General features: G+C 38.6%; 1 protein-coding gene across 12 annotated transcripts in view; it reads right to left on the bottom strand.

Moving 5' to 3' along the window:
* The window catches only part of LOC110979608 (DNA polymerase subunit gamma-1-like), a 105744-nt gene that overhangs the window by 28751 nt on the left and 62806 nt on the right, over positions 1-14187 (bottom strand). The window lies entirely within an intron of this gene.

Here is a 14187-nt window from a genome sequence, read left to right as displayed (position 1 = left end):
CTCAGACCTTTTATGCTCGAATATATGAAGCAATCCTTGAGCGGGAAAAGGACCGGTATAGCGCAGACGAAGCAAGGATTCCGCAAAAATATCAGGCAATTGGACACGAACTTGCATTTCCTTTGCCAGCTATTTCCCTAACTACTGCAAATATGGATATGAAACTTATATGAATGGATAGGGAAACATGTAACCTTTCAGATCACACCAAGATTGCCAGATTTAGATAATTCTCTGACCTTTTAGGCTCGATTATATAAAGTATTCTCTGCGCAGGATAAAGACCGGTATGGTGCAGACGAAGCCAGAATTCCGCAAAAATATCAGGCAATTGGACACGAATTTGCAATTCCTTTTGACGATATTTCCCTAACTACTGCAAATATGGATATGAAACTTATATTAATGGATAGAGGATCATGTGGCCTTTCAGATGACACCACGATTGCCAGATTTAGATAATTCTCAGACCTTTTATACTCGATTATAGGAAGCATTCTCTACACGGGATAAGGACCAGTATAGCGTAGACGAAGCCAGAATTCCGAAAAAAATATCAGGCAAGTGGACACGAATTTGCATTTCTTTTGGAAGATATTTCCCTAACTACTGCAAATATGGATATGAAACTTATATGAATGGACAGGGAAACACGTGGCCTTTCAGATGACACCAAGATTGCCAGGTTAGATAATTCTCAGACCTTTTATGCTCGATTATAGGAAGCCTTCTCTGAGCGGGATAAGGACCGGTATAGCGTAGACGAAGCCAGAAATCCGCAAAGATATCAATCAGTCAGACAAGAACTTGCACTTCCTTTGGAAGATATTTTCCTAACTACTGCAAATATGGATATGAAACTTATATAAATGGACAGGGAAACATGTGACCTTTCAGATGACACCAAGATTGCCAGATTTAGATAATTCTCAGACCTTTTATGCTCAATTATATGAAGCATTCTCTGCGTGGGATAAGGACCAATATATTGCAGACGAAGCCAGAATTCCGCAAAAAGGAGGCAGCTGGAAAAGAACGTGCACTTCCTTTGGCAGCTATTTCCCTAACTGCTGCAAATATGGATATGAAACTTAAATGAATGGATAGACAAACATGTGGCCTTTCAGATGACAGCAAGATTGGAAGATTTAGATAATTCTGAGACCTTTTATGCTCGAATATATGAAGCAGTCCATGAGCAGGATAAGGACTGGTATAGCGCAGACGAAGCAAGGATTCCGCAAAAATATCAGGTAATTGGACACGAATTTGCAATTCCTTTTGACGATATTTCCCTTACTACTGCAAATATGGATTAGAAACTTATATGAATGGATAGGGAAACATGTAACCTTTCAGATCACACCAAGATTGCCAGATTTAGATAGTTTTCAGACCTTTTATGATCGATTATATGAAGCAGTATCTGCGTGGGATAAGGACCAGTATAGCGTAGACGAAGCCAGAATTCCGCAAAAATATCAAACAGTCAGACAAGAACTTGCACTTCCTTTGGCAGATATTTCCCTAATTACTGCAAATATGGATATGAAACTAATACAAATGGACAGGGAAACACGTGGCCTTTCAGATGACACCAAGATTGCCAGGTTTAGATAATTCTCAGACATTTTATGCTCGATTATATGAAGCATTCTCTGCGTGGGATAAGGACCTGTATATTGCAAATGAAGCCAGAATTCCGCAAAAAAAGGAGGCAGTTGGAAAAGAACTCAAACTTAGTTTGGCAGCTATTTCCCTAACTACTCCAAATATGAATACGAAACTTATACGAATAGATAGGGGAACATGTTGCCTTTCAGATGACAGCAAGATTGGAAGATTTAGATAATTCTGGGACCTTTTATGCTCGAATATATGAGGCAGTCCATGAGCGGGATAAGGACTGGTATAGCGCAGACGAAGCCAGAATTCTGCAAAAAAGGAGGCAGCTAGAAAAGAACGTGCACTTCCTTTGGCAGCTATTTCCCTAACTACTGCAAATATGGATATGAAATTTATGATCGATTATATGAAGCAGTCTATGCGTGGGATATGGACCGGTATAGCGTAGACGAAGCCAGAATTCCGCAAAAATGTTAAACAGTCAGACAAGAACTTGCACTTCCTTTGGCAGATATTTCCCTAACTACTGCAAATATGGATATGAAACTTATATGAATGGACAGGGAAACATGTGCGCTTTCAGATCACACCAACATTGCCAGATTTAGATAATTCTCAGACCTTTTATGCTCGATTATATGAAGCAGTCTCTGCGTGGGATATGGACCGGTATAGCAAAGACAAAGCAAGGATTCCGCAAAAATATCAGGCAATTGGACACGAACTTGCATTTCCTTTGGTAGCTATTTCCCTAAATACTGCAAATATGGATATGAAACTTATATGAATGGATAGGGAAACATGTACCCTTTCAGATCACACCAAGATTGCCAGATTTAGATAATTTTCAGACCTTTTATGATCGATTATATGAAGCAGTCTCTGCGTGGGATATGGACCGGTATAGCGCAGACGAAGCCAGAATTCCGCAAAAAAAGAGGCAGTTGGAAAAGAACTCGAACTTAGTTTGGCAGCTATTTCCCTAACTACTGCAAATATGGATATGAAATTTATATAAATGGATAGAGGAACATATGGCCTTTCAGATGACACCAAGATTGCCAGATTTAAATAATTCTCAGACCTTTTATGCTCAATTATATGAAGCATTCTCTGCGTGGGATAAGGAGCAATATATTGCAGACGAAGCCAGAATTCCGCCAAAAAGAGGCAGTTGGAAAAGAACTCGAACTTAGTTTGGCAGCTATTTCCCTAACTACTGCAAATATGAATATCAAACTTATATGAATTGGCAAGGAAACATGTGGCCTTTCAGATGACACCAAGATTGCCAGATTTAGATAATTCTCAGACCTTTTATGCTCGATTATATGAAGCATTCTCTGCGCCTGATAAGGACCAGTATAGCGTAGACGAGGCCAGAATTCCGCATAGATATCAATCAGCCAGACAAGAACTTGCACTTCCTTTGGCAGATTTGTCCCTAACTACTGCAAATATGGATATGAAACTTATATAAATGGACAGGGAAACATGTGGCCTTTCAGATGGCATCACGATTGCCAGATTTAGATAATTCTCAGACCTTTTATGCTCGATTATATGAAGCATTTTCTGCGTGGGATAAGGACCGGTATATTGCAAACAAAGCCAGAATTCCGCAAAAGAAGGAGGCAGTTGGAAAAGAACTCGAACTTAGTTTGGCAGCTATTTCCCTAACTACTGCAAATATGGATACGAAATTTTTACAAATAGATAGGGGAACATGTGGCCTTTCAGATGACAGCAAGATTGAAAGAGATAGATAATTCTCAGACCTTTTATGCTCGAATATATGAAGCATTCTCTGCGTGGGATAAGGACCAACATATTGCAGACGAAGCGAGAATTCCGCAAAAAAGAGGCAGTTGGAAAAGAACTCGAAATTAGTTTGGCAGCTATTTCCCTAACTACTGCAAATATTGATATGAAACTTATATGAATGGGCAGGGAATTATGTGCCTTTCAGATGACACCAAGATTGCCAGATTTAGATAATTCTCAGACCTTTTATGCTCGATTATATGAAGCAGTCTCTGCGTGGGATATGGACTGGAATAGCGCAGACGAAGCCAGAATTCCGCAAAAAAGGAGGCAGTTGGAAAAGAACTCGCACTTCCTTGGGCAGCTATTCCCTCACTACTCCAAATATGGATATGAAATTAATATGAATGGATAGAGAAACATATCGCCTTTCCGATGACACCAAGATTGCCAGATTTAGATAATTCTTATACTTTTTATGCTCGATTATATGAAGCATTCTCTGCGCAGGATAAGAACCGGTATAGCGTAGAGGAAGCGAGAATTCCGCAAACATATCAGGCAAGTGGACACAAATTTGCATTTCTTTTGGAAGATATGTCCCTAACTATTCCAAATATGGATATGAAATTTATATGAATCGACAGGGAAACATGTGGCCTTTCAGATGGCATCACGATTGCCAGATTTAGACAAGTCTCAGACCTTTTATGCTCGATTATATGAAGCATTCTCTGCGCAGGATAAGGACCGGTATATTGCAGACGAAGCCAGAATTCCGCAAAAAAGGAGGCAGTTCGAAAAGACCTCGAGGTTAGTTTGGCAGATATTTCCATAAAAACTCCAAACATGGATACGAAACTTACATGAATGGATAGCAAAACAAATGGCCTTTCAGATGACACCAAGATTGCCAGATGTAGATAATTCTCAGACCTTTTATGATCGATTATATGAAGCATTCTCTGTGCCGGATAAGGACCGGTATGGTGCAGACGAAGCCAGAATTCCAGAAAAATATCAGGGAAATTGGAAACGAACTTGCATTTCCTTTGGAAGATATTTCCCTAACTACTGCAAATATGGATACGAAACTGATATGAATGGATAGGGAAACATGTGACCTTTCAGATGACACCAACATTGCCAGATTTAGATAATTCTCAGACCTTTTATGCTCGATTATATGAAGCAATCCTTGTGCAGGAAAAGAACCGGTATAGCGCAGACGAAGCAAGGATTCTGCAAAAATGTCAAACAGTCAGACAAGAACTTGCACTTCCTTTGGCAGATATTTCCCTAACTACTGCAAATATGGATAGGAACTTATATGAATGGACAGGGAAACATGTAACCTTTCAGATCACACCAACATTGCCAGATTTAGATAATTCTCAGACCTTTTATGATCGATTATATGAAGCAGTATCTGCGTGGGATATGGACCGGTATAGCGTAGACGAAGCCAGAATTCCGCAAAAATATCAAACAGTCAGACAAGAACTTGCACTTCCTTTTGCAGATATTTCCCTAACTACTGAAAATATGGATATGAAATTTATATAAATGGATAGAGGAACATATAGCCTTTCAGATGACACCAAGATTGCCAGATTTAAATAATTCTCAGACCTTTTATGCTCGATTATATGGAGTATTCTCTGCGCCGGATAAGGACCGGTATAGCACAGACAAAGCAAGGATTCCGCAAAAATATCAGGCAATTGGACACGAACTTCCAGTTCCTTTTGATGATATTTCCCTAACTACTGCAAATATGGATTAGAAACGTATATGAATGGATAGGGGAACATGTGGCCTTTCAGATGACACCCAGATTGCCAGATTTAGATAATTCTCAGACCTTTTATACGCGATTATAGGAAGCATTCTCTGCGTGGGATAAGGACCGGTATAGCGTAGACGAAGCCAGAATTCCGCAAAGATATTAATCAGTCAGACACAAACTTGCACTTCCTTTGGCAGATATTTCCCTAACTACTGCAAATATGGATATTAAACTTATATGAATGGACAGGGAAACATGTGCGCTTTCAGATCACACCAACATTGCCAAATTTAGATAATTCTCAGACCTTTTATGCTCGATTATATGAAGCATTCTCTGCGTGGGATAAGCACCTGTATATTGCAAATGAAGCCAGAATTACGCAAAAAAGGAGGCAGTTGGAAAAGAACTCGAACTTAGTTTGGCAGCTATTTCCCTAACTACCGCAAATATGGATATGAAACTTATATGAATGGGCAGGGAATTATGTGGCCTTTCAGATGACACCAAGATTGCCAGATTTAGATAATTCTCAGACTTTTTATGCTCGATTATAGGAAGCATTCTCTGCGCAGGATAAGGACCAATATATTGCAGACGAAGCCAGAATTCTGCAAAAAAAGGAGGCAGTTCGAAAAGACTTCGAACTTAGTTTGGCAGATATTTCGCTAAATACTGCAAATATGGATATGAAACTTATATGAATGGGCAGGGAAACATCTGGCCTTTCAGATGACACCAAGATTGCCAGATTTAGATAATTCTCAGACCTTTTATGCTCGATTATATGAAGCATTCTCTGCGCAGGATAAGGACCTGTAAATTGCAGACGAAGCCAGAATTCAGCAAAAAAAGGAGGCAGTTCGAAAAGACTTCGAACTTAGTTTGGCAGATATTTCGCTAAATACTGCAAACATGGATACGAAACTTATATGAATGGATAGAGGAACAAATGGCCTTTCAGATGACTCCAAGATTGTCAGATGTAGATAATTCTCAGATCTGTTATGGTCGATTATATGAAGCATTCTCTGCGCCGGATAAGGACCGGTATGGTGCAGACGAAGCCAGAATTCCACAAAAATATCAGGAAAGTGGACACGAACTTGCATTTCCTTTGGGAGATATTTCCCTAACTACTGCAAACAGGGATATGAAACTTATACAAATAGATAGGGGAACATTCGGCCTTTCAGATGACAGCAAGATTGGAAAATTTAGATAATTTTCAGACCTTTTATGCTCAAATATATGAAGCAATCCTTGCGCGGGATATGGACCGGTATGGTGCAGACGAAGCCAGAATTCTGCAAAAATATCAGGCAACTGGACACAAATTTGCATTTCTTTTGGAAGATATTTCCCTAACTACTGCAAATATGGATATGAAACTTATACAAAAAGATAGGGGAACATGTGGCCTTTCAGATGACAGCAACATTGGAAGATTTAAATAATTCTCAGACCTTTTATGCTCAAATATATGAAGCAATCCTTGCGCAGTAAAAGGACCGGTATAGCGCAGACGAAGCAAGGATTCTGCAAAAATATCAGGCAATTGGACACGAACTTGCATTTCCTTGGAAGATATTTCCCTAACTACTGCAAATATGGATATGAAACTTATATAAATGGATAGGGAAACATGTAACCTTTCAGATTACACCACGATTGCCAGATTTAGATAATTCTCAGACCTTTTATGCTCGATTATATTAAGCAGTCTCTGCGTGGGATAAGGACCAATATATTGCAGACGAAGCCAGAATTCCGCAAAAAAGAGGCAGTTGGAAAAGAACTCGAACTTAGTTTGGCAGCTATTTCCCTAACTACTGCAAATATGGATATGAAATTTATACAAATGGATAGAGGAACATATGGCCTTTCAGATGACACCAAGATTGCAAAATTTAAATAATTCTCAGACCTTTTATGCTCGATTATATGAAGCATTCTCTGCGCCGGATAAGGACCGGTATGGTGCAGACGAAGCCAGAATTCCACAAAAATATCAGGGAATTGGACACGAACTTGTATTTCCTTTGCAAGATATTTCCCTAACTACTGCAAATATGGATATGAAACTGATATGAATGGATAGGGAAACATGTCGCATTTCAGATCACACCAACATTGCCAGATTTAGATAATTCTCAGACCTTTTATGCTCGATTATATGAAGCAGTATCTGCGTGGGATAAGGACCAGTATAGCGCAGACGAAGCCAGAATTCTGCAAAAATATCAAACAGTCAGACAAGAACTTGCACTTCCTTTGGCATATTTGTCCCTAACTACTGCAAATATGGATATGAAACTTATACAAATGGACAGGGAAACATGTGGCCTTTCAGATAACACCAGGATTGCCAGGTTTAGATAATTCTCGGACCTTTTATGCTCGATAGAAGAAGTCTCTGCGCGGGATAAGGACCAGTATAGCGTAGACAAAGCAAGAGTTCCGCACAAATATCAAACAGTCAGACAAGAAATCGCACTTCCTTTGGCAGATATTTCCCTAACTACTGCAAATATGGATATGAAACTTATATGAATGGATAGGGAAACATGTAACCTTTCCGATCACACCAACATTGCCAGGTTTAGATAATTCTCAGACCTTTTATGCTCGATTATAGGAAGCATTCTCTGCGCGGGATAAGGACCAGTATAGCGTAGACGAAGCCAGAATCCCGAAAATATCCAACAGTCAGACAAGAAATCGCACTTCCTTTGGCAGATATTTCCCTAACTACTGCAAATATGGATATGAAACTTATATGAATGGATAGGGAAACATGTAACCTTTCGGATCACACCAACAATGCCAGATTTAGATAATTCTCAGACCTCTTATGCTCGATTATAGGAAGCAGTCTATGCGTGGGATAAGGACCAGTATAGCGTAGACGAAGCCAGAAATCCGCAAAAATATCAAACAGTCAGACAAGAACTTGCACTTCCTTTGGCAGATATTTCCCTAACTACTGCAAATATGGATATGAAACTTATATGAAGGGACAGGGAAACATGAGACCTTTCAGATCACACCAACATTACCAGATTTAGATAATTCTCAGACCTTTTATGCTCGATAGAAGAAGTCTCTGCGTGGGATGAGGACCATGACAGCGCAAACGAAGCCAGAATTCCGCAAAAATATCAGGCAATTGGACACGAACTTGCATTTCCTTTGCAAGATATTTCCCTAACTACTGCAAATATGGATATGAAACTTATATGAATGGATAGGGAAACATCTGGCCTTTCAGATGACACCAAGAATGCAAGATGTAGGTAATTTGAAGACATTTAATGCTGGGAAATATGAAGCATTCCCTGGGCGAGAACAGCATCCGGCGCAGCGCAAAGTCAGAATTTCGCAAAAATATAAAGCAGTCAGAAATAACTCGCACTTCCTTTTGCAGATATATCCCTAACTACTGTAAATCTTGACATAAAACTTATACGAATCTATGGAGGAAGATGTGCCCTTTGAGGTGACACAAAGATTGCCAGATTTTGATTATTTTAAGGCCTTTTATGCTCGAATACATGAAGCAATGTCTGTGCGATTACAGGACCCGGTATACCGCAAAGTCAGAATTACGCAAAAATATAAGGGTAATGTATAGAACAACCCATGTACAGGGTATCTATATTCCCTAGCAAATGAACAGGAGTCCCTATAATGACAGTAATATACGGAGTGATGCATTTATTTACAATAACATTCTAACACACTGGAGTCCCTGTAGTGAGGGTAATCTATGGAGTCACCATGTTGACAGTAAACTATGGAGTGATGCATTTATCTTCATTCTCATCTTTAAAAATTTGGGACCCCATAATGACGGTATTCTATGTAGTGATGCAGGTATCGTTATGAACATCCTGATAAATTTGTGACCCATATGACGTTAATTTTCGGAGTAATGTATGTATCTATACTTCCTCGCTTATAAAGTGGAGTCCATATAATAATGGTTATCTATGGAGTGATGCAGTTATTTTCATGAAAATGCTAATAAATTTGGGACCCCATGATAACGGTAATCTATAGAGTGATGCACTTATCTTCCTTCTCATCCTTATAAATTAGGGACACAATAATGACAGTAATCCTTCCAGCAATGTGTGTATCTATATTCCTTTGCTTATGAACTGGAGTGCCTATAATGACTGTAATCCATGGAGTCTCGATAATGATGGTAGTCTATGGAGTGATGCAGGTATCTTCATTCTCATCTTATAAATCTGGACCCCATATAATGACGGTAATCTACGGAGCAATGTATGTATCTATACTCCCTTGCTTATAGACTGGAGTCCCTATAATGACGGTAATCTGTGGAGTCCCCATTTTGACGGTAACATATGGAGTGATGTATGTATCTACATTTACATTTACACTGGAGTCCCTATAATGACGGTAATCTGTGGAATCTCCATATTGACGATAATATATGGAGTGATGTTTATGTATCTACATTTACTTGACTATACACTGGAGTCCGTATAATGACGGTAATCTGTGGAATTTCCATATTGACGGTAATATATGGAGTGATTTATATGGATCTACTTTTACATGACTATAGTACACTGGAGTCCGTATAATGACGGCAATCTGTGGAGTCCCCATATTGACGGTAATATATGGAGTGATGTATGTATTCTACATTCTCATGGTGATACAAGTTGTCCCCATAATGACGGTCATGTACAGGGTGTCCCAGAAAAAACTTAACCCTGAAGAAAGGGGTTAATATGCCCATACCATGAGATATTACTATAATGTAAAAGGATCTCCGAAAAGTAGAAGCAGTATTCTTTCTATTAAACGATACCTTGGTGGGTATCCCTCCTGTCATGCATGACTGAGCACCATAATGACGGCAAACTATGGAGTCCGTATATTGACGGTGATCTATGGAGTTATGTATGTATCTACATTCTCATGCTGGTACTCTGTTGTACCCATATTGACGGTAGTCTATTGACTGATGCACATATAATTTATGGACTAATTTATGTATGTACATTCTCATGCTGATACACTGATGTCCTCATATTGACGGCAATCTATGGAATTATGAAGGTATCTTCATACTGATAGTAATCTAATCTAGCTAATACACTAGAGATCATATAATAACGGTAATCTATGGAGTACAAATATTGACGATGATCTATGAGAGAGATGTATGTATATACATTCTCATGCTGACTTTTGTCCCCATATTGATGGTAATCTATAGAGTCTTGCAGGTATCTTCTTTCTCATCCTTATAAATTTCGGACCCCATAATGTTTAAGTTAAGGGTAGGGCATCAAAAAGACACCGTATGTTTCTAACTCAATCGCAAAATTTCTAAGTACCTGCACAATTTGAGTCTTGGACTATTGACGAATTGATTTCTTGGAAAAATTTTGATTTGTTGAGCTTCAGTTATGTTGAAATTCTTAGGGGAATATATCAAAATGCAGCAAATGGGCCAGGGGGAAATATGTACAACTTTGTTTTTCAAGCTAGGGCTATAAAAGGACTCAATATCTGTATAACTAAATCGCGAAATTTCCTAATACCCCCACAATTTGTGTCTTGGACTACTGAGGAACTGATTTCTTGAAAACTTTAGATTTGTGGAGCTTCAGTTATGTAGGAATTCATAATGGAATACATCGTATTGCAGCAAATGAGAAAGGCAGAAATATGTACGATTTTTTTAAAGTTAAGGGTAGGGCTATAAAAGACGCCATATCTGTCTAACTAAATCACCATATTTCAAAATACTTGTGCGATTTAAGTTTTAGATATTTACATATTTTGGGAGCTGCAGTTATGTTGGAACTCTTAGGAAATGTCGCTATGCAGCAATTGAGATATGAAATCGTACATATGAAATATGTACGATTTTTTTTTTAAAGTTAAAGGTAGGACTACAAAAAGACTCAATATCTGTCTAACTAAATCGCCAAATTTCTAAATCCTGCACGATTCTAGTCTTGGACATTTGCAGAATTTCTGTCTTGAAAAATGTAGAATTTTTGAGCTTTAGTTATGTTGGAATTCATTGGGGAAAGCCTCGTAATGCACCAAATGTGGTAGGGTCAAAATGATATGTGCAAAGTCCCAAAGTTGAGGGTAAGGCTTCAAAAAGACTCTATAGTAAATAGCTAAATTTCTAAATACCTGCACGATTTCAGTCTTGGACTATTCAGGAATTGATTTCTTGAATTTGTTAGAGTTTTCGAGCTTACGTTATATGTTGCAATTCAGACGAGAAAACATTAAAATGCGGTAGGGTCCAATATGTACGAATTTTAAAAGTTAAGGATACGGCGACTCAATAAAAGTCTAACTTAATAGCCAGATTTCTAAATATCAGCACAGTTTGAGTCTTGGAATATTGAGGAATGGATTTCTTCAAAAATCTAGATTTTGGAGCTTCAGTTAGGTTGGAACTCAGACGGAAAAACATCGGAAAGAAAGGGATAAAACAGGCTTAAATATATACGAATTTCTAAAGTTAAGGCGGAGGAAACAAAAGACTCAGTATCTGTCTAAATAAATAGCTAAATGTGTAAATACCTGCACTATTTGAGTCTTGGACTAATCAGGTTGTGATTCCTTGATAAGGTTAGATTTTTGGAGCTTTACTTATAAATATTCAGACGGGAATACATCGGAATGCAGCGAATACGGTAGGTTAAAATATGTACGAATTTCCAAAGTTAAAAGAAGGGCTAAGAAAATACTCAGTACCAGTGTAACTAAACAGCCAAATTTCAAACTATCTCTATATAAACTTGACTCTTGGACTATTGAGGAATTGATTTATTCAAAAAGTTTGATCCATGCACCTTTAGTTATGTTGGAATTCAGACTGGAATAAACATTGGTGTGCAGCAAATGAGATAGGAGAACAAATTTCAGAGTTAAAGGGTCATATAGCAAAATGACAAAATATCGAAATACCTAAATCACCAAATTCAGAAATAACTGCAAGATTTGAAACTTGGACTACTTACGATTTCAGATCTTGAAATAGTTAGATGTTAGGAGCTTTAAATATGTGCAATTGAGAAGGATTTCAATGCAGCAAATAAGATGAGTGGAATATGTACGAAGTTGAGAACTTAAGGGTAGAGAAGCAAAATTAATAAATACCTAAATAATTAAATGGCCTAAAATTAAAAGTCCTAAATAATAGCACAATGGAACAAATTGAACCAAAAGAGGTGATCAACCAAAAAACAAGCAGTGGAATGCAAACTTTTTCCTAACTTCATTTAATTTTCCTGAAACTTTAAATACGTCAACGAATGGAGAACAAGTGCCCTTTCAGTAGCTGTCAAGAACGCTATATTTGGACAATTTTCAAACCTTATACTGAAACATATGGAGCCATTTATGCACGGAAACACGAACGGTAAAGTAAAAAGTAGTGGGACAAAAACTCTTGCCTACCTTTGCTAATATTTCCCTATCTAGAACAGCAGGATAATGAAAATTTCTTCAATAGAGAGTGGAACTTATTCTCTGTCAGGCAGTACTAGAAAAGAGAATTGAACAAAAGTTACAAGCAGTAGGACAAGGTTTGCCTTTTTCGCCAACATTTTCCTAACATGGACATGAAACGTGCTCTTTTACACGGTACTGGGATTGCCACATTTAGACAATTTTTAGACGTTCTTTGGTCGAACATATGGAGCTATATTTGCGCGGGATGAGGAATGGTAATGTGAGGACGAATGCAGAAATTCACAAAAAACAGCAAGCAGTCTGAGAAAAATTCGTCCTCTTTCTCCCATATTTCCCTAAACACACCAAGGATGGATATGAAACGTATCAATTATTAGAACATGCACACTTTCGGATAGTGGTAGGATTGCTAGATTTGGACAATCTTCACACCTGTTATGTTCGAATACATAGAACCATCTTTGTGCGGGAAGAGGACTGCTAAAGTGTGGAGAAAGGGGAAAAGTCACGAATCTGACAAGCAGTTACAGATCCCTTGTCTTCTTTTTTTCGTGTATTTCCCCAATAACTAGAAATATAACACCTATGTCATCTGATGAAGGAAAGTGTGCCCTTTCATATGTCGCTGAGACTGTTAGATTTGAAGCACTTTTAGACCTGTAAAGCCCGGGTATAGGAAGCCATCTTTACTGGGGAAGATCGAGGACCGGTAAAATGTGGCAAAGGGAAATTGAACAAAAGTAGCAAGCATCAGGACCCTAATGCGCAAATATTGAGCCATGTGCGCAGGAAGAGGATCAGTAGAGTGTCTACAAAGGGACAATTGCACAAAATAACAAGCAGTGAGACATGAACTCTTGCCTTCTTCGATGGGTATTTCCCTAATAATAAAATATTTGGATCTGAAACTTCGACTAATGGACAGAGGAATATGTACTATTTCAGATGCCGCCATGAATGCCACATTTGGACAAATTTCTGCACTTTTATGCTCGAATATAATGGAGTCATTCTCTGCTCAGGAAGAGGCAATGGCCTGGCCAGTGGACGCAAGGGTGGGGGGCATGCCCCTGCCACAATTTTGTTCACTAAAAATACTTTGTAGGTGTGTGAGGAAGGGGGTAATGGGTATATCAGCACCAATACCCTAAGAAAACAATACCAAGACATAAAAACAAGGATGTCACGACCGTCACGCTTCTGAAAGTTCTTCTTCCCCAAAATCATGCTGAATAGGCCCGAAACTGTATTCAGTTTGGACCCCCCCCCCAACGCTAAAGCTGGATTTGCTGCTGGGAAGACCAGTAATGTGTGAACAGAGGACAAATCGCAAAAACACAGGAAGCACTAGCTCAGCCAAGAACTCTTGCCTTGTTCAGCATATTATGAATATGAAACTTACGTCAATGAATAGAGGAACATGTGCCCTTTGATTGTCAGCATGTCTACCACATTTCAAGCAATCGGAAACTTTTTTGGCTAAAATATTGCGATCACACTGTGCGCTGAAGTGTCTCGGT

The sequence above is a fragment of the Acanthaster planci genome, linkage group LG05 (assembly GCF_054643075.1).
Source record: "Acanthaster planci isolate LZ-2023a linkage group LG05, COTS_SCS, whole genome shotgun sequence".
NCBI lineage: Eukaryota > Metazoa > Echinodermata > Asteroidea > Valvatida > Acanthasteridae > Acanthaster > Acanthaster planci.
Note: the sequence above shows the minus strand (reverse complement) of the source record. Positions and strands in the feature narration are given on the sequence as shown.